Source organism: Larimichthys crocea, chromosome I (assembly GCF_000972845.2).
Source record: "Larimichthys crocea isolate SSNF chromosome I, L_crocea_2.0, whole genome shotgun sequence".
NCBI classification, from domain to species: Eukaryota; Metazoa; Chordata; class Actinopteri; family Sciaenidae; genus Larimichthys; species Larimichthys crocea.
The window spans coordinates 9,084,636-9,091,757 of NC_040011.1; the positions used below are offsets into that span (position 1 = coordinate 9,084,636).

The 7,122-nt window shown below is 44.8% G+C and overlaps 1 long non-coding RNA gene across 1 annotated transcript; it reads left to right on the forward strand.

The window, feature by feature from the left end:
• Window positions 1-3,854: 3,854 nt before the first annotated feature.
• LOC113745614 (uncharacterized) lies at window positions 3,855-6,361 on the forward strand. Its single transcript, XR_003462252.1, has 3 exons — window positions 3,855-4,191; window positions 5,859-5,956; window positions 6,173-6,361. It is a non-coding gene; the product is annotated as an uncharacterized LOC113745614 (long non-coding RNA).
• The last annotated feature ends 761 nt before the right edge of the window (window positions 6,362-7,122 follow it).

Consider the following 7,122-nt stretch of genomic DNA (forward strand, 5'->3'; position numbering starts at 1 on the left):
CAAAAGGTAATGCAACAGAACCTCTGAACCAGCAGTATCCAGTCTAACAGTGAACACGGCGACAGAACCTCTGAACCGGCAGTGTCCAGTCTAACAGTGAACACAGCGACAGAACCTCTGAACCAGCAGTGTCCAGTTTAATTAAGTTCATAACATTAACTCATGTTAGCAGTTAGCTAGTGTTAGCTGTGTTAGCTTTGTTATATTAGCTTTAGCTCTCCTGCTGCTGATCACTGTTTCCTTTATAAAGTCTGTGAGTCAGCTCGGTTCTGTCACATTAGTCCCTGTCGGTCTCTCTGTGCTCCAACCCGGTCCGGTCCAGCTGCTGAGCCCGGTTCTGTTAGCATGCTAACGTTAGATTCAGTTAGCAGCAGCTGAAGCTATACGTGACTTTTTCTCATCGTTGGATTTTAAAGTCACTGATGAAAACATTTGGAGACGGTGGACCAGTGGTCACATTTGTATTCAGGTGATGGGGTTTGAACACTGCAGGAATTAAAGACAAAAAGAAGAAGTGGAGCTTTGAGGAGCTGCATGTGTCATTCTGACTCCTTCATCCAGAATACTGAAGAGTCTGAGAGCTGAAGCATGACAGGCTGAAGTGAGATCAGCGTCTGTCTGCAGAACAACACATTCATACCACAAGAATTTGTCAGCAAAGTGTCGAGTCAATTACCGAGTCCTGGGATCTCAAACCATTTACTTTTTCAATCTGTGAGGACGTGTGGATGTCTTCCTCTGTGCTGCACGCACACAATGATTCATAATGTTCCTTTTTTAAATCACATTTCCACTCGGCCTCATGAAAAATAGATTTCTGTTTCCGCCGCCGTACGTTTCTTCTGTAATTGTCCAGGTCAGAGCGGCTCTGCAGGTCTTCTTGACTTGCAGATCAAATTCTTTACGTCTGAGCCGATGCTAAACGCTAACAGAATAATTGTTGTGTTTTCAATGCAGGAAGTCCAAACCCAATTTATCTGTGTGTGTGAACAGAACCCACAGGAAGCCAGCGCCTTTCAAAACATGTTCAACTTATAATGAGAGGAAATGAAACACTGACTTCATCGTGCATCGACTAGCAGCTACATATATATACACATATGACGGCTGCACCTGTCAATCATCACATACTGCCCTGAAAGTCACTATGCAGCAGCTGCCATCAAAGTCGACACATGGAGGAGGCTGTGATGGATGAACGGGTCCAACAGCAGCAAAACAAAGTGATGAACCGGTTCCACAGAAACAGTTTAAACCTCTGACTTGAAATCAGAATGATGTTGGACTAAGCTAACATTAGTTCATGTTGCTCGCTGTCTGTTAGCAAAGGAGATCTGGACCAGAGCCGGCAATCTAACCGGGCTCAGCAGCTTCTATGGACATGATGGCAGAGGAGAAGAGAGTGAAGAGGACGCTGACGGAGGAAGCTAAGAAGAGAAAAGGAGAGAGTGAGCGAGCAAGAAGCCGCCGGACAAGAGTAAATGTGGGACTGACTTTTAGTGGTTGGTGAGAGCTTGGTGAAATAAAAGGCTGAAAGACAGACGCCGAGCTGGGCTGACTGCTGCTGGACTAGTCAGTGAGATCAGCTGCTGCTGGGACCTGGATGATGATTGGCTGGTAGCAGAGTTGTCATGCACTGTGTTTTCATTTAAAGAAGGTATGCAGTGTGTATATATAAGGTGGAGCCGTGTGTCGGCCATGTTTGCTCACTCATGCTGCCAAATCTTCTCCATGTTGAGAACAATGGGGGAAATGCAGAGCATGTGTTCATTAGCATATCTGCAGATCTCTGCCTGCTGTTACCAGACGAGCTTCAATCAGTTTGATGAACGCTGCAATAAATGCAGGAAGCACAAACCATGTCACAAGTTCTCTGCAACATCTGAAACATTCAGATAATTCTACTTCACATGAGTCAAACACATTTCAAGTCATGAAGTCAAGCTTGATGTTTGTTTTTGTCCAATCTGTCCTTCACTGTCTAATAATGTATTTGCTGTTTTTCCCTCTGATGTCGTTTCATCAAGACATCTACAACAAATGACCTTAACAGCTCACGAGGGCGGGGCCACGACCCGCAGGTGACCTCAACGACCTGCAGGTGACCTCAACGACCCGCAGGTGACCTCAACGACCCACAGGTGACCTCAACGATCCACAGGTGACCTCAATGATCCGCAGGTGACCTCAATGATCCACAGGTGACCTCAACGATCCACAGGTGACCTCAACGATCCGCAGGTGACCTCAACGACCCGCAGGTGACCTCAACGACCTTCTCAGCTTCGACTTTATGATGGATAGCTTTAGGCTAACCACTTGCCAAAGTAGCTAACTGCTAATTAACTGCTACTAACTGAATCTGTCGTTAGTCATGGTAATTAGAATATTAGAATATACCTGTGGGTCGTCGAGGTCACCTGTGGGTCGTCGAGGTCACCTGTGGGTCGTCGAGGTCACCTGTGGGTTGTGGCCCTGCCCTCGTGTGAGTTGTTCGGGTCACATGTTGTGGAGGGTTGTTGAGAAAAAGTTACAGTGTTGCTTTGTGGTGAAATATATCAGCCCCTGTAAGACAGATCAGAGGGTAAATGGACCCAAATGAAAGCATGTTTTATTCAGGGCACAGGTGATTAATTAGAGGTAATAAATGAAGTAATTTTAGGACACAAATGAGTGAATTAAGGGAACAAACAGGTATATTGACGAACAAAGGGAAGTCATTTATCTCAGATACTCAGTGGCTGCACATGTTTATCAATACAACATATTTCCATATTTCCAGTTTATTTGCACACGTTGAAAATGTGCATGGAAACATGTGCAGCTCACAAACAGCACAGCACAGCAGCTTTTCATGTTGAGGGAATATCTAAAGCGATGCGAGGTCAGAGGAAGAAGCCTCCATTATGTCGCCTTAACTGAGTCCATATTTCTTTTCTTCCAGATGAAATAGAAGATATATGAATGTACAGATATCACAGATATTCAGCAGCATGAGGATTCAGCTCAGTGAGTCAGAACCATGGAGGAAGGTCTGAAACACAAACAGGAGAGAAAAAGAGGCGGCAGGGGACACGATGTCGAGGTGAGGCTGCTTTTAATGAAGAAGGTCGACCTGACGTCCCCGCAGACTGTCTAAAACCTGGACGTAGTCTCCGTGACGTCCCCGCAGACTGTCTAACACCTGGAGGTAGTCTCCGTGACGTCCCCGCAGACTGTCTAAAACCTGGACGTAGTCTCCATGACGTCCTCGCAGACTGTCTAAAACTTGGATGTAGTCTCCATGACGTCCCCGCAGACTGTCTAAAACCTGGACGTAGTCTCCGTGACGTCCCCGCAGACTGTCTAAAACCTGGACGTAGTCTCCGTGACGTCCCCGCAGACTGTTTAAAACCTGGACGTAGTCTCTGTGACGTCCCCGCAGACTGTCTCAAACCTGGATGTAGTAGTAGTGTTTATTTCTGCTGTGAAGTTGGACATTTGGACATGGGGACTTATGGAGACTGACTCACTTCTGGAGCCAGCCTCAAGTGGACGTTAGAGGAACTGCAGTTTGTGGCTTCACTTCACAGACACGCAGGTTGATGATTGATTCTGGAGCTACTTTCATTTCATTTTTTAACTTAACCTTTATTTAACAGGCCAGACATTAAGAACAATTTATTATTCACAAAGACCGGTTCTGGCACGACACCGGCTCCGCTCCACATCAGCATTCCCCCGGCTAACAAACTGAGCTAACAGCAGCTAACAGCAGCTACAGCTGGCAGCAGCTTACTTCACTGTCCGTCAGGAAACTCTGTAAATCACAGAGAGTTCCTTTAAATCTCCTGATGGTGTTTCACAGTCAGCCTCTCCTTCTCCTCCTCTCTGGTGGAGGTGGAGGTGATGGAGGAGGTGGATGTTTTATCTCAGATGAAAGCCACATGTGGAGCAGCAGCTGACACTTTTCTTTATTCCCTTTCAAGCTCCAGAATCAGGTGAAACCATCTCCGCTCTGATTGGCTGACTCCTCTTTTGTTTTAAGAAAATCAGATTTTATGTCTGTTTGTTTTTTTCAGCATCTCTTTGTTTGAGTGACGGACAGGAAGCTCCTCATCCTCCTCATCCTCCTCTTCCTCCCCCCTCCTCCTCTCTGTGTCGGATCATGTGGGCTTCAGCATCTGTGTCATCATTAGTATCATAACCCCTGTAAATATGCATCTTCCTCCAGTGTTTCTCTCTGACTGATCACATACATTATGGATGCTCTCCGGGCCTCTCCTCCTCCTCCTCCTCCTCCTCCTCCTCCTCCTCGCTTTCACCACCTTTTATGACAAATGCAGTTTTTTCCTCTCTCTCTGTTTCTCCCACTGTCCAATCACGGAGCTCCACTGCCATCCAGTGGCTGCAGCCTGCAGACCCTGAAGGAGCTGCTTCAGTCTCAGACGTTGTCTTCAGATCCGCCTCTGTACTCGGATACTTCCTGAAGTAACAGTATTACAGTACTGCTGTACTCAGCCACCGTCACCAATCAATACACAACCATTAATCAAACCAACAACCAACATTCAGACAACGTTAGACAACCCTACAGTGTTTCTGTAGCTATCAGATGTAACTGGCTAGCTACTGATCGATATAGATCAGTTAGCTGCCGATGTGTGGCCGTTACCATAGTAACCACCTGGGCTCCAGGTGATACAAAGCAGATTATTCTTTCTTTGTGGGTTTTACTGATGCTGACAGTCAGACTGTGGTCACGTGACGTCCTTCATCTCGTGTTTTTACGGACACGTAATGTCATCGTTCTTAAAGGGCCAGCACTGTCCAGGTCAGCAGACAGCAGCTTTACAGGTTTACAGTGGTCCCTCGTGTATCGTGGGGATACGTTCTAAAACTAACCCGCAATAGACGAAATCTGCGAAGTAAGTTTTACAATTATTATCCATGTTTTAAGGCCGTAAAACCCCTAACCACACACTTTTATACACTTTTCTCAGACAGACATTAACATTTTCTCACATTTCTCTCTTATTTAAAGACTCTCAAAGTTCAAACTTTCGCAGATTTAACAAAAATAAGTACAATACTGTATTAGTAAATGAAACCAAAGATCAAAACCTGTTTTCAAGCCCAAACATTTTTAACAAATTTAATTTTAATGATCAATCTACAAGGTTTGACACATAAGAAATTATTACCAGTAACTCACGCGTATTTCACAGTTCCTCTGACGGTGCCGAACACAATGCGCGTTCATACTGTACAGTACGCTGTAAAAAAAATAAAGCATGCAAAATTACACTAAAAAAATCTGCGAAACAGCGAGTCCGTGAAAAGTGAACCGCGTTATAGCGAGGGACGACTGTACATGTAAAGTTTTGCAGTTTATCACATTAGTTATTGGAAAACGTTAAAGTTTGTCCTTCATCTCGTGTTGTTACGGACACGTCATGAATTGTTCAGGTGTCATATTTCTTAAAGGGACAGCGCAGGGAGCGTCAGTTCACTTCAAACTGATGACATGTTTGTTTTGGAACGTTCTGTCAACGTTACAGAAACATTAACTGTTAAGTGTGATAAGGTTGTCTGATGATCAGAGACAGATAATCGCTCCTCGTCTCCCATCATGCCTCTGTGTGAGCATTAGAATATGATTTCAGGCGACTTCATTTGTTTTTTTGTTGTCGTTGGGTTTTTTTCTGCTTCCTGTGCGGCTGTAAACATAAATCACGGCGAGCTGAGCCCGGAGCTCATATAAATGTCAGGATAGACAGCGGAGCTCATAAACCTCTAATTTGATCTTTATTCATCCGGGACACGGCATGAATAAACGCTCACCTAGTAAATCATCATTTTCTGCTTTCTGTCAACAGCTGAGAGAAGAGACACATCCATCTGTCTGCACAGGCCCCGCCTCCTGCTGCTCGTTACACAGCTCCGCTTATGATTGGCCGGTTCAGCCTCCAAACTCGTTAAGTGCACAGGTTCAAGTATTACTCAGTTCTTGTCATTAATGATGATTTATATCATAATGATTTATGACCAATGAATTACATTTGAGATTACAAAAGTTTTTAAATGTGTCAGTGGTTAATTATTCTGTCTTTAATTGACAGGAACTACGTCACAGTCTCTTCTTCTTCTACACCTCCTCCTCTGTCCTCTTGTCTTCTTCTTTTGTCTGAAGGGTTAACAGCTGAGCAGTAGATCTGCTCTGACTGATGGAGCTTCACTGACATCTGCTGGTTAACTGACAGAACTGCAACAGACAGATGAAGACTCAATACAGGAGACACATTTCTGTGACTGAACACACGTTAAATCAACGTTAATCTAACGTCTGTGACCTCCTGCTGACCCACTCTGACCTGTGATCAGGTGAACGGTGTCTCTGTCATTCGTACGTCTGTTCTCACACTATGTAACTTTGGGCTCCGGGTCGGGAGAAGTACGTAACGCTTTACGGCACTAAGTCACACAGCAGCAACTATTTCACTGATTCTGGTGAAACTGGATCATATTTTATGGAGGAAATGTTTTCTGGTTTTCCCTCTGATGTCCTCCGGCTGCTCCGCCTCAACTCTCTGTGATTTACAGAGTTTATGATGGACAGTGAAGTAAACTGCTGACAGCTGTAGCTGCTGTTAGCTCATGTTAGCTCAGTCTGTTAGCTGCTGTTAGCTCATGTTAGCTCAGTCTGTAGCTGCTGTTAGCTCATGTTAGCTCAGTCTGTTAGCTGCTGTTAGCTCATGTTAGCTCAGTCTGTTAGCTGCTGTTAGCTCATGTTAGCTCAGTCTGTTAGCTGCTGTTAGCTCATGTTAGCTCAGTCTGTTAGCTGCTGTTAGCTCATGTTAGCTCAGTCTGTTAGCTGCTGTTAGCTCATGTTAGCTCAGTCTGTTAGCTGCTGTTAGCTCATGTTAGCTCAGTCTGTTAGCTGCTGTTAGCTCATGTTAGCTCAGTCTGTTAGCTGCTGTTAGCTCAGTTTGTTAGCTGCTGTCATGACCCAAGTATTTGTATTTAACTGGCTAACATTAGCCTGACAGCTAACGTAGCAAAATCCAAACATGACAATCTGTCAGACGTGTTTCAAAGTTACGTTAGCTTTGACTCTGTTTGTTACATTAGTGGACTCCATTT